We start from the raw sequence: 20,844 nt of genomic DNA on the forward strand, positions 1-20,844 counted from the left end.
CATAATAACTTTGATTTCCTCAGGCATCCAACAAAAACATATATTGCTCACCTGCTTTGGAGGAAGGTATAGTCATAAGATTCAGTTCTGGCAGTACAATATAAGTGGAAACCGCCTGAGACTTTTGCAACAAATGTGATTCTTTTACCCTTGTTTCTGACTGGAATGCAGAAATGAAGACCAGAGAATCAACATCCTTCTTGTGACCACATAGCCACCATAAGGAAAAGGCTAAGGAAATCCTAAATCTTGTCCCTAAGATCCATGAGCCCCTGAGCCAAAGTCAATAAGCAAAGTTTTCTGTTATGAGGAAAAAATTAAGCCCCAATTTCATTATGCTCTCATACTGGGGTCTCCATTCCATGCAGCTGTACTCCTTAAAATTATACAGTGCTGTATGTCAATTATATCTCAATAAAAGTGGAAGAAAAAATAAAGTATACAAGAAAAAAAATCTAACTGGTAAATGTAATTATTTCTGCTTTTCCATTACACATTATTTTTCCTCGTATTAATTTTCCCACACACAGCATTTTTTAAAATCCTGATATTAAATTTGTTTTCACATTATTACAACTGTAACAACTTTTTTTCTGAAATAAGAGGTAATGGAAAGATGTCATACTGTTTCATAAAAGAGATATAAGTTAATAAAGGGGAATTTCATAGCAATGTTACTGAAATAAATTGTACTCAGTGGTTTAGGACACAATCAAATGAAAAGTGAAATAAGCATAGTGACCCAAACTTCTTTGTGGTGGAAGTAATATATACACATAAAAATGCTCAAAGAAAATCAGAATACATAACACCAACATCATAGGACCTTACTGATTTGACAAAAGTGCTATTTTTGTAGGAAGATAATACTGTGGTATAAGCGTCAGACTCAGTCCTTATTACACTAATGTCTATATTTCTAAGGGGCTAAAATATTTAAATGGGTGTTGCCTCTATATGTATTACTTTGAAACACCAACCTATGCATCTATTCATTCAAAAAGTATTCATCAGGAACCTACCATATGCTATAGACTCCCTGGCTTGGAGCCAGGTAACAGAGGTAATTAAAATATAATGCCTCTGCTCTCATCAGGATTACATTGTGGGGTGATATGATTAAAGGAACCAGAAATAAAAATAAAAATTACAAAAAGTGCCGTGAAGTAAAAACAAAAAATTTGGGCGAGGGCCACTTCCTTGTCTATAATGATCAGATAAAGCATCTCTGAGAAGGGCCATTTAAACTGAGACCTGACTGGTTAGAAGGATAAGAAGACAATGGTACAATGAACTTGACAAGAACTGTTTTCCGAGAAGAAGAGAGAGAAAAATGGCAGTATATCTTAGTATAATGAGGAATGATGGGAAATGCAGTAGTCAGGGTCCTTTCATGGAAGATCTTACAATCTTACATGCCACGTTAATGGTTGTTCTAATTAGGTAGGGAGCTATTTATATTAGCTGAGGATGATTTTGATTAAAAGTAACAGAAGACCAATGGTTTAAGTCATTTTTACCTATGTCAGTAGAAATCTGGAAGTCAGTTGTTCCAGGATTAATTCAGTAACTCAAAGACATCATCAAAGGTCTAGCGCTGTCCAACCTTCCATTTGGTTTCTTTGGAAAGTTGATATTTTATCTACACCCTTTTTGTCTCATGGGCACAATAGATAATTTGTTGTCCTCTAACTTGAATCCTATCAGGAAGGAAGGGGTCAGTTCAAAAAGCCTTCTCTCTTATCTTTGTCTTCCATAAATAACACATTCCTAGTGACTATACAAATGTTCCAGACGTGAAATTTAGATTTAGGTTAGGTTATGGCCAGTGTTGATACAAGAGCCAAGTATGTCTGTAGAGATGGTCAAAGTTTTTCACCAAGATTCTTTTTGTGTGAAACACAGAAGATTTTTAAGGATTAGGATAATTTTAGGAAAAAAATTACAAGGGAAGCTGCTAAAATCCAGGAGAAAAGATCAAAGATGTGATCACAATAATTCCTCATTATTTACAAAGATGACTGGAATTTCAGTGATGTCTCCTGGTCTTTTGCTAATGGAAATATAATAGGAATCTGACTGAATTTTTTCTTTGATATTCCTCTCCCATTCTTAATCTCAGTTTTATCCAGCTATGTCATGTGCTATAACAAATCTTTTTAGCAGTATTATGCACAGCCCTAGATATGAATTATATAATTCAGAATACTGTCTGGAATTTATTAAAATTATTTATGATTACTGAGGCCAAAATACTGCTCTGAAATCTTTGGCACCTCTTATAATATTTTTGACACTGCATTTTTAACAAATAACATGATATTTTTGAAAACCAACAACACATCTTAAGGTGTCAAGTTCCTCAAACTCTAATTTCTCAAAAGTTTGATTAATTTTTAATCCGTGAAAATCTGTGTGCATTAAAGAAACAGGATTTACTTGACTTGATTTTCTTTTCCCTTCTAACAAGCATCCTTACTAAAGTAACTTTAAATTATCTACTTTGTCTTCTTTGCTGAATGGAATAAAAGCCTAAGATTTCAAAAATTCAATTACAGATACCATCACTTAATGTCAAAATCACTGCTTCAGAATATTCAGTGTTCTCCATGAAGTCTCATAGGTGGATTATTGTTCTCAGGTATATTGAAGTATATCAAAAGAAGGCTTCCTTCTACATCATTTGCTTCCTTTGGTTTTAGAATATGGAAAAATCGTTTGCACCTGATATTCCAGGATTTCCTCTTAAGTTAGAATTGCATCTAGACTGGCACTTTGAGTACATGATTCAGGGGCAGGACTTCCCCTCATTATTTAAATCATTGGAAATGGCTCATATGAAGAACTTAGTATAAGAACTTAGTATAAATAGATCTTCTATCTGCAAACATCTATCTGGTGTCTTCATATCTGCAAACATCTATCTGGTGTCTACCATTCTAAAGCGTGTGCTCCTGGCCAAGATGAATTGGAAAAGGAACATGACAAACTTAAAGAATAGATAAATATGAGCTTGAACCATACCTATCATCCAAAGAGAAACAAGAGTTTGCCATCAGGAATAAAATGTTTCTGCTAAGACTTTATGAAGGGTAAGGGCAAAGGAGAGGAAAGCTGTGCTCTTCTTGTGGCTTTCGAGAAATGTAATTTCAAGTTAGCCAACCTGGCTAAGGGACTCAGAAGGGTGAATTGTCTCATGACTGAAATGCCAACAACTCTTTATAAACAGTGGGCTTTTGCCTATGGCTTAACATCTGTCCAATTCCTCAGCCTAAGAGCTGTTACCACTTCTGAAAGAAAATATAAAACAATGTCCCATCACCCTGAAAAATTAAGGGATACAGGATAAAAAATGTTAATTTACCCTTATGCTGACTGGATTTGGAGTTGATTTCCATCAGCCTGGCTCTGAAAGAATCCATGTGGATGTGGGGTCTTAATAGATTTTATTTGGTGCTGCTGCTGGTGGAGGTGGTTATTTCTGCAGTTGGTTTCGTGCTGAAGCTAAGAGTATAAAATCCTTTTAACTAGACTCCCAGCCCCCATTTGTGATAAACATAGTAGCCGGACTCACTAACACTAGCAACACATAAAGTTCAGTTTCCTTCTGCAGAGAGATAAGAGGATCTTAACGGGTGGCTCTGAGCGGTGCATTTCCTATTTCACGCTCAGTGCATACGACTTAACGTTAACTCTCTTCATATGTCATGGATTCTTTAACAAGCCCACACTGCCCTTCCCAAGACACAACACTTCCCATTTCCCCCAAATGTGCAAAACTAATTGCCTTAAACCATATTAAATGTTTAAATTCACTAATCAAACTTGTGAATATTTAACTGGTTTTACCTACATGATTAATGCCTGGTGTCTCTATGTAAATCATACTATACTCCAGCAGTTTCAGGCAATAGAATATCTATATTTGCCATTTAATTCTGAAAATCAAGTTACTGTTGTCAGTGTATTACTTAACATGTATTGACGGTCCAGATAGAAACTAGAGTCCTATAATATAAGATGAAATTTCAGGCCCCAGTTTAAACTATTCAATATAGTCTTCCTGCTAAAGATGCATTTGCCATGCATACCAAAGGCTCCCTGTCTCTTTAAGTCTAACAAGCAAAGGGGGCACATTTTATTGAGCAAAATTATGAAGGAAATATATTCACCCTATGTCACTAGATGCAATAATTGCAAAGTGACATATCTTGCTCCTGAAGTTATCAACTCTGCACTTAATTGTTTATGGACAAGAACATTTACCTTTTATAAAGAGTTGCATTTAATAAGTATGATTAACATATACAATTTTGATTTAAAAATCAAACCATGCAGTAGGATGTACAATATGAAATATAAAATTCTAACTCCTCTTCTTTGACTCTGAGAATCACTACCTGGAGGTAATACTGTGAACACTTTCTTGTGTATCTCCCAGATATCTTCATGCATTTGTGCATATCCTACACACACATATTTAGAGACAGTATTTTGCACACACAAGCACATGCATGCACACATTCTGCCTTTAATACACAAAACTTTCTGCCATGGGAATTTGTGACTTGTATCTTTTTGATCACAGATAAATATATCCATAGCCTAAATTTCTAAAAATTTATTCTAAAAGTTGAAATGATTGATTGGGAATATAATTATATATGTATGGTTTTAATTTCCTACAGATTATTTTCTTTATATTCTAAATTCATAATATACTGATTGTCTATCTAAACTTTGGAATTCATTGAGCTAGTTTGAATAAAAGAACAAAAAGAAATAATATTAGCTTGAGTAAACAGATGCAGGAGTACTTTTTATTTTTTTCAATTCCAATATCATCATGATTAAACTTTTCCCATAGGCCACAAGGTTAAAATAAAGCATCATTCATAAATACTTTATACTCTAACATGTTATTTCTCAAAGAGCAAGCTTTATTCTTATTTTTAAATTTGGGCTTTTTACTTTCTTGGATATAATGTGGTAATATTTTTTCAAGCCTGAGTTCTTCATATTTCCCTTCCCTTGGTTCTCAACTAATTGAAAACTAAAGCTATATAGTTACAAAGTGTTTTCATTCCCCAACAATATCCACAGAGTAACCTTGTGACTAAATTGCAGCCTTTTCCTTTGTGATTTTCCAGGAAGTGAAAATGAGAACAGGTTAACTATTCCTAGCATATATCAAGCCCTGCATCATTCATACCAGGCCAAAAAGTCTGGTTATGAGCATAAAAGAAAAACTGCACTGGACCAGTTTAACAGTGCAGTAACAGTAATGATAAAAGAAGACTTTATTTAGTCAAGACTATTTTAATAGAGGAGAGAGTTTACTGCAATTGGAGAGAGGGATTGAACTCAACTTTGCTGAAACAGAAGGTGGGAGAACTGTATTTAAGCACTGGGGTGAGCTAATAGGAATGTGCTGGAGGAATGGAGTGAGCAGGTCTCTCAACATTTGCTAATTGCTGCCCACGGAAATTAGGTTACTACCCGCCGACAGAGACTAGTAGACAGGGCCCTCTTTCTTGATGATTATATTTCAACAGACTGGTTCCCTGGTTCTTGAGAAAGACAATCCTGCATTGTAGACTTACACCTCCATCAGTGGTAGAAAATACCTACAAGGAACCAGACCTCAACAAATTATATTCTGAATTTTTGCAAACTTCTGTAACTGGAAAGAATAGAGTCCCAGAAGGAAAGCTCTTTGAAGCAACTTAGGTATATCTGTTAACTTATGTCAGTGCAGAAAATATGTTGTGCTTTTCACCAAGATTACATATTGATAAAATTATTTTCCTATGATTTAACATGAACCCCATGAACAATTCTGCATAGAAAAAATGTTCGGTTTCTTGTAAAACTATACTATTAAAAGACACAATTGTGCCAGATTTCTCCTATGTTTTATATAATTATAACTTTGAAAAAGTATAGTGTGGGGTTTGTGAAACCTTGAAATATATTTTTTTTAAAGTCTTAAACAATCTAGTCTATTTCCAGCAAAAATTAAATTTCTAAGGAAAATAAGGGAATATTTAAAGCTTTCATTATGGGAAAAAATGCACTATTGAAATGTCTGTCTTGCCACAAATAAATGATCTAATGCATCACTCTTTTGGAATGGATGATTGCCCTCCTTTGAAACCTTAAAACTCTTCCTGAATCCAGCTGCCCAAACAGGTTTACAAAACATCATTTTATTAATTAGCTTCTTCTGCCCCTGAAAGCATTGTTATCAGGAAGTTTGGATCATGTAATGTCATAGAAAATAAAAGAATGGATTTTCCATGAGTATAGGAAGTATATATACACCTTCTGCAATAGCTCTTAATGCCTATGTCACTATTTCTCTTTTGTTTTATCAGGTAATTTTATATTTTATCAAGTAATTCACCCAATTATGAATCTTGCTACTTGGTTTTAAAATGTCCAGTCTTTCACTGGACTCTGACAATATGAGTTGTAATAGCTGCTTGAAGTGTTTGGGGAAAAGTAAACACAGTGCCAGTTGTCTATCAGGATTGTATTTGACATACTGTATAAAGATCCTTGATCATATTCACACATTTTTTCCCAAGATGAATACATCTATTGGGGAAAATTTATCAGCACAGTTGAACCATTTTTTGTTTTGTTTTTATGTGAAAATATTGTATGCTTTATATGAAGAGGTTATAAATTGCTCAAGAAGAGTAAGACACTTTGTTGAAACATAGATTAACTCCACTCAACAATGCCAAAACTTAAAGCAAAAGCTTCTTTTGTAAAGGTTTGGCACATAAATATTTTTTCAATTTGTTTATTTAATATTAGCCTTATTAAAATATTACATCAAGTCATCAAGAACAAATACTAGTCATGTAAATTGTAAATGGCCACATTAAATAATACATTTTTTTCATTGAATAATATATTTACAATGAGACTTCATGGCTTCAACAACTCTTAGTCATATTAATGATAACCCCCTCATTTCCCACATTGGTTTTAGGAAAGGGTGTGTTTTAGCATACACTAAAACTCTGTACCTGTTAATATTAATTGATCAAAAAACTAACATACACATCATCCTCAAAGGTGACTTGTATGAGATTATGATTTCATATTTGAATAGCATGAAAAATCTTTTCAGTCTTATTACTGTAATAATTTTCAAATTGAGGTTTCTCATCCTAACTACAAGGCACCCAGTTTCCTTCGTGAAAATGCAAGCTCTGATTATTCAAAACACTGTGTGCATATGTGTATGTAAGCTTCATTGGAAAGCCAGCTAGGTGTCTGAAGGTTTTAATCTACATGGTTTCAAACTCAGGGATGTAATGTTTCGTATCCATTTTCTTTTAAGTCATTACAGGTTTTTGTGGTTTTCTTTTCAATTTCAGTTTATCCATAATTTCAATAGTTATTTTTTAGCTCTAAGTCTGAATAAACCCCTAAACTATGAAAAATCTAATTACATCGTCATTACATCTGCTGATAATATTTATTTGCAATAATAACAATAATAAAAATAATAATAATTTTACTGTGATCTACATCATGCTGCCTCTTATTTCCATGTGATATTTATTTTTTTTCCATTTTGGGATTAACAGCATGATTTTCTATCTCTGCTACTTCATAATTACTATATCTGATTAAAATGACCCTTTTAAAATTCAGATTCACACCCAATATTTGTAAAATAACAAATTAGTCATAAAATATGAGATGTTTTGCCCTTCATAAAATGACAAATGTTATAGAACTCCCAAACGCTTAGTGTAATTTTTAGTTAAATATCAGGTTCCATATTTAATTTTTTTAAAATTAAAGCTATAGAAAAGGGAATGGAATTGATATTCATTAAAGATCTTTTGAATTCCATTCATTTATTTATACCACAAATAATTATTAAGTACTTATTACGTGCCACTCACTTAACTAGGAGCCGGATATAGAAATGAATAAGAAATAAATAAATGAACCACTTTAACAATGAGATAAATTATATAGTAGAGGTATGGGCAAAGTCCTGTAAAATCACAGTGTGCAGATCATTGTAAGTACTGTACAAATGTCAACTGCCTGCTTTACCATCAGGACATTTTCTGGTGAAGGACGTTAATTGATCTTCTCAGTCCTCAACTAACAAATCTCTCTCTGCCTGTGATTTGAGTTCATTACAAGATACAAATTTATTTTTATATGATACTACTGTAAAGGCGAAATTCCATCTTTATTACTGAAAAATGCTAAATTTGAGGACATATGTTAAATGTGTAGAAACAAGTTGTGTTTTTTTGAATCCTGAAACTTAAAATTGGACAAATGTATTCACTTAGTCCCAGGAAGAGGAAAATGCCCACATTATGTGATGGTCTCACCTATAAAAACATACAGTATGAATGAGCTCCCCGGCAAAAGGAGGGGACAAAGACCTGAGCTACACATGCTAATTCCTCCCCCCAACTCATCAATCAGATAATTTATTCCACCTCCTTGGAAGGAATAGAAATGCAACCAATGACCAAGAAATATTAGAGAACAGTCTTCTTCATGGAAAATATAGGGGTGGGGAAAACAATGTACCCTATTAAAAACAAGACAACAGGCCCAAAATGGACTCACTTATGCTAAGTCCCATGTCACCAAACCTAGACTTAACTTTATTACATTTCAGCTCTCCCAGAAATGGAGTCTTAAACCAGTCAATCTGGAATCACCTAATCAGCACAAGTTAAGTCATCTGTCTGATCGACCCTTGATATCCCCTGAAAGAAGGTGACTTTGCCATGACCAATCTGCTTTTTTGTCTAGGATAACTTCCTTGTTCCTGCCCACATCTGCCTTTAAAAGTCTTCCATTTTGTACAGCTCCTTGGAACTCCTTTCTATCTGCTGTTTTGGAGGCCACCCGATTCATGAATTGTTGAATAAAGCCAATAAAATCTTTAAAATTTACTCAGTTGAATTTTGTTTTTCAACAACCCCAAATGTGTGTGTTGAAAATCCTAAAGTGTTAGTGTAATTATTTTACCTAGAAACCCCAGTATATCCCTACCAGCCTTTAAACATCACTAGATAGAAGCACAGTTCCATTATACTTTTAGTATCCTTCTGTAGTTCAGCACAGAAGTGTTCTCTTCACTGTGTTACCACTAAATCTGCACTATTAAATGCTTATAAAGCCCTGGGCAACCTTCTGCTGCCATCATTTATAAGTAAAAATTGGAGAAAACATGTTTTCTGCTCAAGAAAATAAAAATTAACCAGTCTTTTCTCAAAAGAGGAGAATTTGAAACTTTTCCTGACAGCTTAAATTTTTATACTTGCTGAGCACTGTTTAAAACTATTCTCCAACAAAAATAACTATCCATGATTTCGTTATCTGTGCTACTGTTTATAAAATAATAAAGTGGGGACTTAAATAAACAAAGATAAATAAAAAGCAGATGTTCGAATAAAGTCTTACATAACTCTGGAGAGCATAGAGATTTTCAGGGGCAAAGGCTGTGGCAACTCAGAAATAAAGATTTTTGTTTTGTTCTTTATTAAAAGATAAAGATAGGTTAAAAAAGTAAAGTTAAAAAACAACAACAGGGACTTCCCTGGTGGTGCAGTGGTTAAGAATCCACCTGCCAATGCAGGGGACATGGGTTCAATGCCTTGTCTGGGAAGATCCCCCATGTCGTGGAGCAGCTAAGCCCGTGTGTCACAACTACTGAGCCTGCACTCTAGAACCTACGAGCCACAACTACTGAGCCTGCATGCCACAACTACTGAAGCCCGCGTGCCTAGAGTCCGTGCTCTGCAACAAGAGAAGCCACTGCAATGGGAAGCCCGCACACCACAATGATGAGTAGCATCTGCTCACCGCAACTAGAGAAAGCCCATGCACAGCAACAAAGACCAAACACAGCCAAAAATAAATAAATAAATAAATAAATAAATAAATAAACAAAACAAAACAAAAACCTCAGGAAGTGCTATTAAAAGAAAAAAAAAACAGCAACAACAACAACAACAAAAAACCCAGTACACACTTACACAGTAATTGGTGAGCATGACTCTTTGGTAAATTGGATCCTCCTTTAAGTAACTTAGGGAGGCATCTAAGCCCTCAAGCTACCCCAAAATCATCACCCCCAATCTTAGATCCAGTTGATTGTCCCTCCCATTCTCCACCACAGCAATTGCAAGAGGTTCCCCAAGCTTTCTTCTTATCCTTATGCCCTTTACACTTAGCAGATGACCCATTTCCTGCCACATCAAAAATAAACACAGCTGGGCTTCCCTGGTGGCGCAGTGGTTGAGAGCCCGCCTGCCGATGCAGGGGACACGGGTTTGTGCCCCGGTCTGGGAAGATCCCATATGCCATGGAGCGGCTGGGCCCATGAGCCATGGACTCTGAGCTTTCGCGTCTGGAGCCTGTGCTCCGCAACGGGAGAGGCCACATCAGTGAGAGGCCCACGTACTGCAAAAAAAAAAAAAAAAAAAAAAACCCAAAAAACAAAAACACAGCTATCAGCATGAGTTTTCTCAAGTCTCCTCCCAATCACTTTCATCCCTTCACCTGGTCTTACATCTTTCTGGTCTCCCTACTTTTTTCCAAAATTAGAAATGTATATCTGGGCTCTCCTCCCACCTCCACACCTTTTCCTGTTTCAATGTTCGATTCATGTATTTTTTCTTCTTTCTCTTCCAGTGTCACTTTCTTTTTCTCAAGTAATTCCTGCCATTATGCCCAGGTTTTCTTGATCCTCCAAATATTTGTCATGTAGAAAGCATTTAGAACTTCTGACCATGTCTCCTTTGGGAATCTCCCTCAGCTTCTAAGATGCTATGCTCTTTTGGTTTTCTCGAATGTTCTTTTCCTCTTTCTTTCACTAGCTCCTTTTACTCTGAAGCTCCCTTAATTGTAATTTTTCTATTATTGACTCTTTGTAGTTGACCTATAAATGCTATTGAATAACCCTAGATCATCTACAATATGGTCATTACTTAATTACCAAATTGTGGTAAACTTACAAATTAACTCCTAATAAATTGTTTCAAGTCCTATCACTTTTGAGGTTCAGGTGAGCATTTCTAAGTGACTACTAAATATCTTCACTTCTTCTATAGATACCCAACTGAACAAACTTTGAGAGGAATAAATATTTAAATAAATAAATAAATAAATATTTACCCTCTGTTCCTATTTCCAAATAGAGAAACACCAATTAGAAAAACACATTCTGGGCTTCCCTGGTGGTACAGTGGTTGAGAGTCTGCCCGCCGATGCAGGGGACACGGGTTTGTGCCCCAGTACGGGAAGATCCCACATGCCATGGAGCGGCTGGGCCTATGAGCCATGGCCGCTGAGCCTGCGTGTCTGGAGCCTGTGCTCTGCAACGGGAGAGGCCACAACAGTGAGAGGCCTGTATACTGCAAAAAAAAAAAAAAAAAAAAGAAAGAAAAAACATTCCATGGAGAGGATAAACATCTTAATTAATTGGTGATTTTGATATAAATTCTCTGCCTTCAGCTTTTGCTTCTTTGGGAGCTGGCTGCCAATAGGGAGCATGTGTTCAGATCTGCTGCTCAATACTGCTAAGTTTTACAAGGGCAGACAATATGCTATAAGATTTTGGCATAAAGTGTTCTGGGAACACGTATCTAAAATAAATTATCACATCTAGTAGAAAGGGGAGATCAGGGAACACTAAAGGAGGTTTGGGAAGGATACCTAGAGATTTGAGGATGTAAATGAGGTCAGTCAGAAGACTGAAGGCAGATTATGAAAGTGGTCCTACACCTGGTTAAGGAAATTATATCTTAACTTGTAAGAGCTATGGTGACATAGGAGACATTTAATCCATTATGTAACAAAACTTAGTTTTGAATTTTAAAACAATAACTATTATATCAGTATGGAAGATTGAATGGAAGAATCACTGCTATATATCCAATGTCTGAAGCAGCATTTGGTTCACTTCAGGGCTTGCCAAACACAATTGTTGAGTGAATAAATTGTGTAAATGGGTGAAAGAAGCCAAGATACTATTCAGAATGGTTTAAATGGTGGTAATAAACAGAGAACAGGCATGGCAGAGATGATTGGAAGGCTAACTGAGATCACTTTCAATAAGATAAGGGGAACTAACATGATTTAGCATTTGTTACATATCAGAAACTATTCTGACATGTTCATTCATTTAGTCTTCACAATAATCCTGTGAGAAAATCAAGTTTCAGAGAGATTCAACTTGCTACAGTCACATTTCAGGGAAAGAGCAGAGAACAATTTAGCCGATATTTTGACTTTAAATCACACACTCCACTCCAGCATGACTCCAGCACTGTCAACATAGCTTTGTCCCTTAAAGAAAATACCTACAGTCTCTGAAGCTTGCTAAAATATTCTTATGAAAGATAGCTCAATGGATTAGCAGTTTGCAGAATGTGTGTTTTCTTATCTGTTTCTTACCATCCAGAAAGTCCTCACCCAAAAAGTCAACACACCCCAGGTAAAATCACAATCTCTCCTCACCACCCTTCTCCTTAATATGTTCTGTATTTTCTATCTCATCAATTACAGTGCCACTGCCCTGCCCAAGTCCTACTCCTAAAAGTAATGTTGGTTTCTTTAATTATTCACACTCTCTACATTCAATTAATCACCAAGTCATATCAACTTTTTCCTAAAAATTTTTCAATCCAGCTTTTCTTTTCCATCCATCCATCTACAGCCCTGGTTTAGACTTACCACCTGCACATGTATTACTGTCAGTTCTTACACTCTTGTCTCCAGCCTCGCTTTGCTCCAATACATTTTCTCTTCTACTGCATATGTATAGAATGTATGGATCTAATTTATTTAAACATTATTTAAATGTTTTTAAATAAGTGGAAAATCATGTTGAATTTTTATTGTACAAGTTATTTTTACAGAAAGAAAGTTCCTGCCAATTACCTTTAGAAGCAAGTAAATAGATATACACAAATGTTAATTAGAATACTTTATTTAAATCTGCCAAAGTCTACATACCATTGCATATTGTGTTTTATCATGGTTGAATATCAATTTCTGTTACAATTTTTAATTGTTTTTAGTGTCTCTTATCAACACATTTCTGAAAGTAAAAAATAAAAATCTCCACTCTCCATCAGAATCTGCAACATTTGCCCACCATCTCCACTGGAACTGTGCTCAAAACTTTGCCAGTTTTCTTGGATGCTTAAGCAATGCTCTATATCAGATGGAGGAATTTAGGAGGAGGAAGTTGGGGGAAAAGAGAGAGAAAAACATAGTCAGTCTAAAAACTCTCTTAAAAATAGCATTTCTGGTCAAATTATTTTGGTCCCAATTCTGCTTTGTCAGAAGTCATAATTTTTTCATGAGGACTCAATTCTTGAAGTTGCTGTTATTTATATACCTTATAAATTTAATACATAAGATTTAAGGTAAATGAAAAAAATTTTTATTAAAGGCAAGATTTTTAAATGAAAAATTCAAGATACACAATCATTTAAAATTTTAAGTTAGCTTTATCAAACCCTAGTATTTTTATCTGATTAAATTATAACCACATTTTTTGTTTCTTATGGCATTCAAAATGTAGTTACCAGAAATTTTGACCTCTGTAGTAACTCATTCACAAAATAATCATGGAAATAATTATTAAAAATATTTTATAACTCAAGTTCCATTATTCATGACTGCAACCATAAATGTAATTCCACAAAGCTATTATGCTGAATATATGTTGTCAATTTTTCCAAATATAAAAACAATTATAAACACAGAATTGTTATGTTATATATGAATATAGAAATGGTAACACTTGCCTTTTTACAGTTTCTTCCAACCCCATTATAGGACAGAGTTCTTTAGAGTACTAACATCATTGTCTGTTTCTTTGAATTTCCATAAACTTCATACATTTTTCCCATCCAGGCTCCAAGTCACAGTTTCTTCTTGCTTTGAGTATCCACAAGTCTTTGGGCCAGAGTGGTTATATGACATGGTAAGAGAGACAAAAGACTTTCTTTCAAGGATAAATTATACAATACCAATAATGGCAGCTGAGAAAATTTACAAATACTTCAAATAAAGAAAATATATAAAATGGTTATAAAAAGAGCTGCCTTCAGTGACACAATAATATTATGGAAAGCAAAGAGGTTTATTATATTGGATTTAGTAAGAAGCCCTTGATGTAGAGGACCTCATGGTGCTTATCACCAATAAGAGATATTTATAGGAGCAGAAAAGCATCACAGCAATGCTGGCTAAATTTCAGAAAAATAATAAAATGACTCAGTTGGGATTTCCAGAACATATGCCTTCCTGCATTTTCATACCTCTCATTTCCTTATAAAGATGCTTATGAAGAAGCATTCTTTCTGTAATCTTTTGTTTCTTTATGACAAGGAAATCAAATCTCAGGCTAGAGGGCCAATACTTATCACCTTTAGAAAGAATTTTCTCTTATAGACAAGCATGTTTTTAGAAAATTGACTAATGCATTCTGTTTGTCTACTAAATATCTCATGAGCTTTGTTCCAAAAGCAGTGTATATACTGAGAAATTTATTAGACAAAATAGGGCAAATCTGGCCAAATTGTCTAATATTGGTGTTCTTGTGGCAAAACCAAGCCATTTAAATATTATGGCCTATCAGGACTAATATAAAAATGAGTAAGACCTTGTTACTATAAGCATACCTCTTCTAGCAATTCTACACTGAAATAATTAATACAAACTCATGAAATTTTATTTTCTATTGCATTACTAAGAAACAAAAATAGCATATGTTAAATACAATTTTGAGTGTTATTTAAGGTTTCACATTACTGGATGGAGAAAAAGCATATATGGATAAATACTACACATGAGTAGATCTCTGAATGAGTATGAAAAAACTCATTTTTATAAACATAAATGTTTGTATAGACATAGTGTGTGATTAAAAGATATGTGAAGATGATAAAAATGTTAAGGAAAAATCCATCAAAAAAGGGTCCTGATTATAATATTAATTCCATATAGTGTCTTACTCTTCTGAGATAATTTAACAATTGTATAACTAAGGTTTTGTTTTATAACTTTTAAACATTTTCCTATATGTATAAATCTGAATCAAAAACCATAAAATAAGTTCATTATCATTCATCCTATCGTAATTTGGAGTTTGTGCTTATTAAATTCATTGACAATAATGGGAATCCAAACATAATTCATGTTTGAGTGAAATTTTTAGTTAAAATATTTTATTTTCCCATATTCCCTTTTGGTTGCCAAACAATCAAGACAATGACTTAATTGAAGCATTTTCTATTATTCTAAAATTAAGTATGGCTTCGTGTACTTCCATTTTCCTTTTAATATTCAGAAAATGCTTTTTATCACAAGTTTCTTTCAATTGACTACACAGATATTACCTCCTTCACAGCATCTTGAGAGATATTGGAGATTTATCTCTACCTACTTAGATATACTGGTTCATGAAATACTCACTGACATAGTGAAGACTGACTACTTACTGTTATAACAACCATGAACAAAAATCTTGATTTATTCATAACAATATAGTATAGATATTTTGTTTTTAAAAGACTGTAAATATTTTAATTGCATATAATTTTGGATGAGTGGTTTAATGATTGTATGAGGTTTTTTTCTGATAAATCAACTACGAAATCTTGAAAAGAGAATGAAATTTCAACTGTAATATTAATAAAAAGGAATGTGATTCCTTTTTACATGTTGAGGCTCACATCATATGTTTAGGCTTTTGGTACATTTTTGGCTGCACATGAATTCATTTTTTGATAAAAAATTCATTCTGAGTCTTTGGTCACACTATTGACTGGTTCTTACTTAAGTGCCAGTTTCCTCAACAACCATGATGTTCAGTGGACAGAAGACATGTAACCAAATTATTGCTAATAATCGCTAATATCTGCACAGAGCTTTACAGTTTTCAAGATGCTTGTGCCTGATCATTTCACTTGTCCCTCACACAAAATAATTTGGGATTTCAAATGAGCTTCAAATTCATGTTGACTCTATCATAAATAGCTCTCAAAAAATTTACTTCAATATATGCATGTGAGTGTATTTCACAAAAAGAAAAAAAATGTCTAGAATTCAGTAAATTTGTTTTTTTTTTTAATGAAGGAAGAACTCTATATCTTAAGGCTTTATATGTTCAGAGTATTGGTTGAACAGTCTTAATCCATGAATGGCTAAATTTGCAAGTTAATTCAGTTGGAATGATTGGACTAATGTGCAGAGAGACAGTGTCTTCAGATATTATGAGGAGACTTCACATTTTGTCTTACCAACCTCTCTTTGTCAGCTCAGGCGGCTATAAGAAAATACAATGGATCAGGCAGCTTAAACAATAAACATTTATTTCTCACAGTTCTGAAGGCTGGGAAGTCCAAGATCAAGGCACTGACAAATTTGGTGTCTGGTAAGATCTCTCTTCCTGGTTTGCACATGGCTGTCTTCTTACAGTAGCCTCACATAATGGAGAGAAAGATCATCTTTCTCGTATCTCTTTTTAGAAGGTCACTAATCTCACTGATGAGGGTTTTAACCTCATGACCTAATTACCTCCCAAGGATCCCACCTCCAAATAACATTACACTGAGGATTAGGGTTCAACATATGATTATGGGGATAGGGAAGCATTTAGTCCATAGCACAACCTACTCGCAAATTTAATTTTTGCCTTAAAAGATATAAATGATTTTGAATTGTAAAATGTTGCCATCTTTTGGAGAGAACTCCTTTATAAACTTAAAAAAATACAAAATTATCCTTTATTCTTCTCTGATTGAAAATAATTATTCTAATTATCGCATCTTTTTTTCTTAAATTTCTTCTTGTCTAATAGTTCATGCATATCTCAGTGGTAGGCAGAAATTTAAGATGGCACTTGTGACCTTTACCCCATGGTATTATTCCTATGAAAATGTGGCGGAAGGGAGATTATTCAGCTGGACTTAATCCAAACACATGAGCCCTTTGAAAGCAGAGAGTGCTCTCCAGATCATAGGAGAAAAAGAAGTCAGGGGGTTCAAACTGCTAGAAGGACTCAGTGCATCTTGCTTTGAAGATGGAGGGACCATGTGAGAAAGAATGCAGGTGGCATTTATGAGTGGAGAATGCTCCTGTCTGCCATCTAGCAAGGATCAGAAACCAGGATTTATGGTCACAAGAAACTGGATTCTACCCTGAATGAGTGTGGAGGTCAATTCTTCTCCAGAGCATCAAGCTGACACCTTGATTAGAGCCTTGTCAAACTCTAAGCAGAATTCTGTTGAGCTCATGAGGTCTTTTTACCTACAGAACTTTGAGTTAATAAGTGGGTATTACTTGAAGCTGGTAAATTTTTGTTAATTCATTTTTGCAACAACAAAAAACTAATACGCTAAGTCTGTGAATTTTACATCTCATTCAAGATGTAATCTCAATGTTGCTAAGCCAACTAGGAACCTGGTCTACTAGTCTGAGACACCACAAGGACCAAAGCATTCATTATTTCATATCAAAAACCATTAGTGAGCTCTCACTGTGTGCCAGGCACTGGACTAGACAGAGATATGAAGATGTGCATATAGCCACTACTATGAGGAACTTGTGGCAGACAGAAAAGTAAAAACATAAATGTCTACATAGAGTGATGAATGCAAAATGTGAAACACTTCAAAATACAGAGATAGCACCAAGAAGGACATTTGTTTAATGGCTGGAGAGATATGAAGAGATACTTCTAAAATTATTTATTATTGAAATGCTTTCTTTTTTATTATTTGACATATATTACTAAAGCTCTCCATTTCCCTTATTTCTGTCTCTTTAAATTATACATTTTATGATGACTATGTCCCCTATAGTCTTCCAAAGTCAATTTATCATATAACTTATTGACTTTCATTTTCTATCATTTAATCTATATCAGAATAATCACTCAAAATGTTTGCAATCCAGAGAGGGTTTATGCATCATTTGGTTTATGGAATGCAGAAGTACTTAACTGAATTCAGAAAGGTACTCAAATTCTGGGACTACAATTTTGAATTGGACCAGAGGTATTTGCCCCATGAAATCAAGATCACAAGGAGTTACAACATTTAAACACTGAGAAGAATAATGTATTTAAGAAAAAATAACACTTTAACAAAACATTACTTTTTAAAGAAGGTGGTTCAAATATTAATATGTAGGTATAATGTAGCTAATTATATGCCCCAAATAGCAGGCATATCACTCACCATAAATAAAACATGTAGAGTGTTTTTATTCTTTCAAAAAGGATCTTCTTATATAATTGCTTGAGATATCATTAAAACCATTTCTGCATAATAGAAACAAAAAAGGTTCAGACCATCTGTACTTTAGAGATTTCTCTGTGGTATGTCAGAAGTTACTGAAATTGAGACTGCTTGTAAATATTAACCAAAAAGGAATCTTTTGTGAAATTAATAGCCTTTTCTATTCTATACATGTCAACAGAGTCTATTATTTTACTGTCAGTCTACTTGGTATATTTAACAATTAGTTTAATACTCAAAGTCCTTAAGGACAAAAGACAGAAGGGCTGCCAATTTCCAGTATAGTGAGAGATCACTCTTAGCCCCAGGCTAATGAGTTACAGTTTATTTCTTTGACCTCTTCTTGAAATGACTGTAGGATCCTTTGAAGTGAAGGTTGAGCATTGCCGTCTTCCGTTCTGATTTCACATTTCTAATTAGGACACGTATTCTAATCAAAATATTATAAAAGAATATTAAAATACCCTAAAATGAGCAGATTTCATGATCACTGTACACTAATAATGTGATAGATCTAATGAATTTAAAAAGTTCCTCACTCAAGTGACTTAATTCGTACAGAAAGAAAACCATAAAGAATAAAAGTAAACAAAGAAAGTTGCCAGTGGCCCTGTGATGGCCAATTAATACAAATCAGTAAAATGTCTCTTTCAAATAAAGTTAAAATGATTCAAAAAAAGAGAAAGAAGAGAGAAAAGAAAGGAGGAAGGAAAGTAGGAAAGAAAGAAGATCTTTATATAATAGCAGACATCTCTTATTGTTTAATGAGAAAGTACAAATTTCATCATCTTAATAGATTTTTTAAACTAGAAAATGGTCAAACAGTAAACTCCTATTTATGATTCAATTGGAGGAACGGACATAATATTCCACAGAGATGATTTCTGTTGATATATTATTATTAAATAATTATTTTAAGTCAAATGTATGACATAAAACTAAAAAATAAACATATGTAAAAATTTTAACTTATTAATAAGTAAGATGTTAAAGCAAGAAAAAAATAAAATTGAAGTCACACATACACAATCAGGAAAGCTGAAATTATTTTACAAGTAGATGCACAATTGCTTAATGTCCAAAAGGCAATGGAATGTAGTGTTGTAATAATCTCTTGGGATGGAGAAGATGAAAGCAAGGCATTTTTGCATTTCTACCCCCAAAATTTACTTGCATCTTTATGAATAGGAACCATTTGTATCACCATCAGGCCAACACAAGTTGACTTCTACCTCTAAATTTGCAAAATACACATAATTAAGAGACTCCTATAGAATCAGATAACCTCAATGGTCTGATAGACAACATCAAGCATTCCTTATAAAGGTAGACTGTAATCTTTTTACCTGTTTCAAAGACTGCACATTTTCCCCAACACTATGTCCCTGTCATACCCAGAAATGTACTCTTTCATAAAAGAAAAAATATATATATTTTTATTATGTATGTTCGGTTGGTGGTGGTAAATTTATTGAGCATGCAAAGTCGAATAAGATGGATCTATCTATCAAAAATATTTTGGTTAAAGATAAATAGAATCAAGTAAATTATCACATTCAGTCCAGTGAGATAAATAATATAATAATAACATGTATAATTAATTTTGATATGTATAATATCAATCAATAATATGCAAATGCAGCCCAGTGTGAATTAATACCATAGCAAAAAAGATAAACATATAAATAAGGTGGAATGTTAAAAAATGTTCTTAAAAGAAACAAAACCTGTGCTCAACTCTTAAGAACACAGAGGATAGCTAGTTGAATCATGCTTGTGCATCTGTCTCACGATTCTGGAGGCTAGAAGTCTGAGATCAAGGCGTCAGCAAAGTTGATTTCTTTGGAGATCTTCCTCCTTGGCTTGTAAATACCATCTTCTCCCCCTGTCTTCACATGATGTTTCTTCTGTACATGTTTCTGTCCTAATCTCCTCTTCTTATGAAGACATCAGTCACATTGGATTAAGGCCCACCCTAATGACCTTATTTTGCCTTAATTACTTTTTTAAAGGTCTTATCTCCAAATACAGTCACATCTTGAGGTACTTAGCTTTAGGTCTTCAACATATGAATTTGAGGAGGACACAGTTCAGCCTTTGATAGTGCTCAATCTAAAAATTCATAAATGAAGACATTTATGAATGAGGAGGGGTTAATTAGGAATATTATTACAGAGAAAATGATCCACAGGATGGTCGAATTTGAAGAGGTTACACCATGCAGTGAAAAAATAATTTTAGTGAGATAATGTTTTGAAATATCACCAACTTATTTTACTTTTTATATTTGCATGCATGTACAAATGTAGGTAGATGTTTACTTCCTCCTTTAATCTTTTTACTATTAAGAGTAAAACCCATGACTAAAACTCATTTTCCCAGGGAAGGTAAGCAGACATGACTTAGAACAATGAAGATCATTGCTTCATTTCTAAGCTCTGAGTTTCAAAATAAACTTTAAAATCTATACTGTGCGTCAATTGTTTCAAAAGCTTGATTTTCCAGACAAGCATGAGAGTGT

This window comes from Hyperoodon ampullatus, assembly GCF_949752795.1.
Source record: "Hyperoodon ampullatus genome assembly, chromosome: 17".
In the NCBI taxonomy this organism is placed as follows: domain Eukaryota; kingdom Metazoa; phylum Chordata; class Mammalia; order Artiodactyla; family Ziphiidae; genus Hyperoodon; species Hyperoodon ampullatus.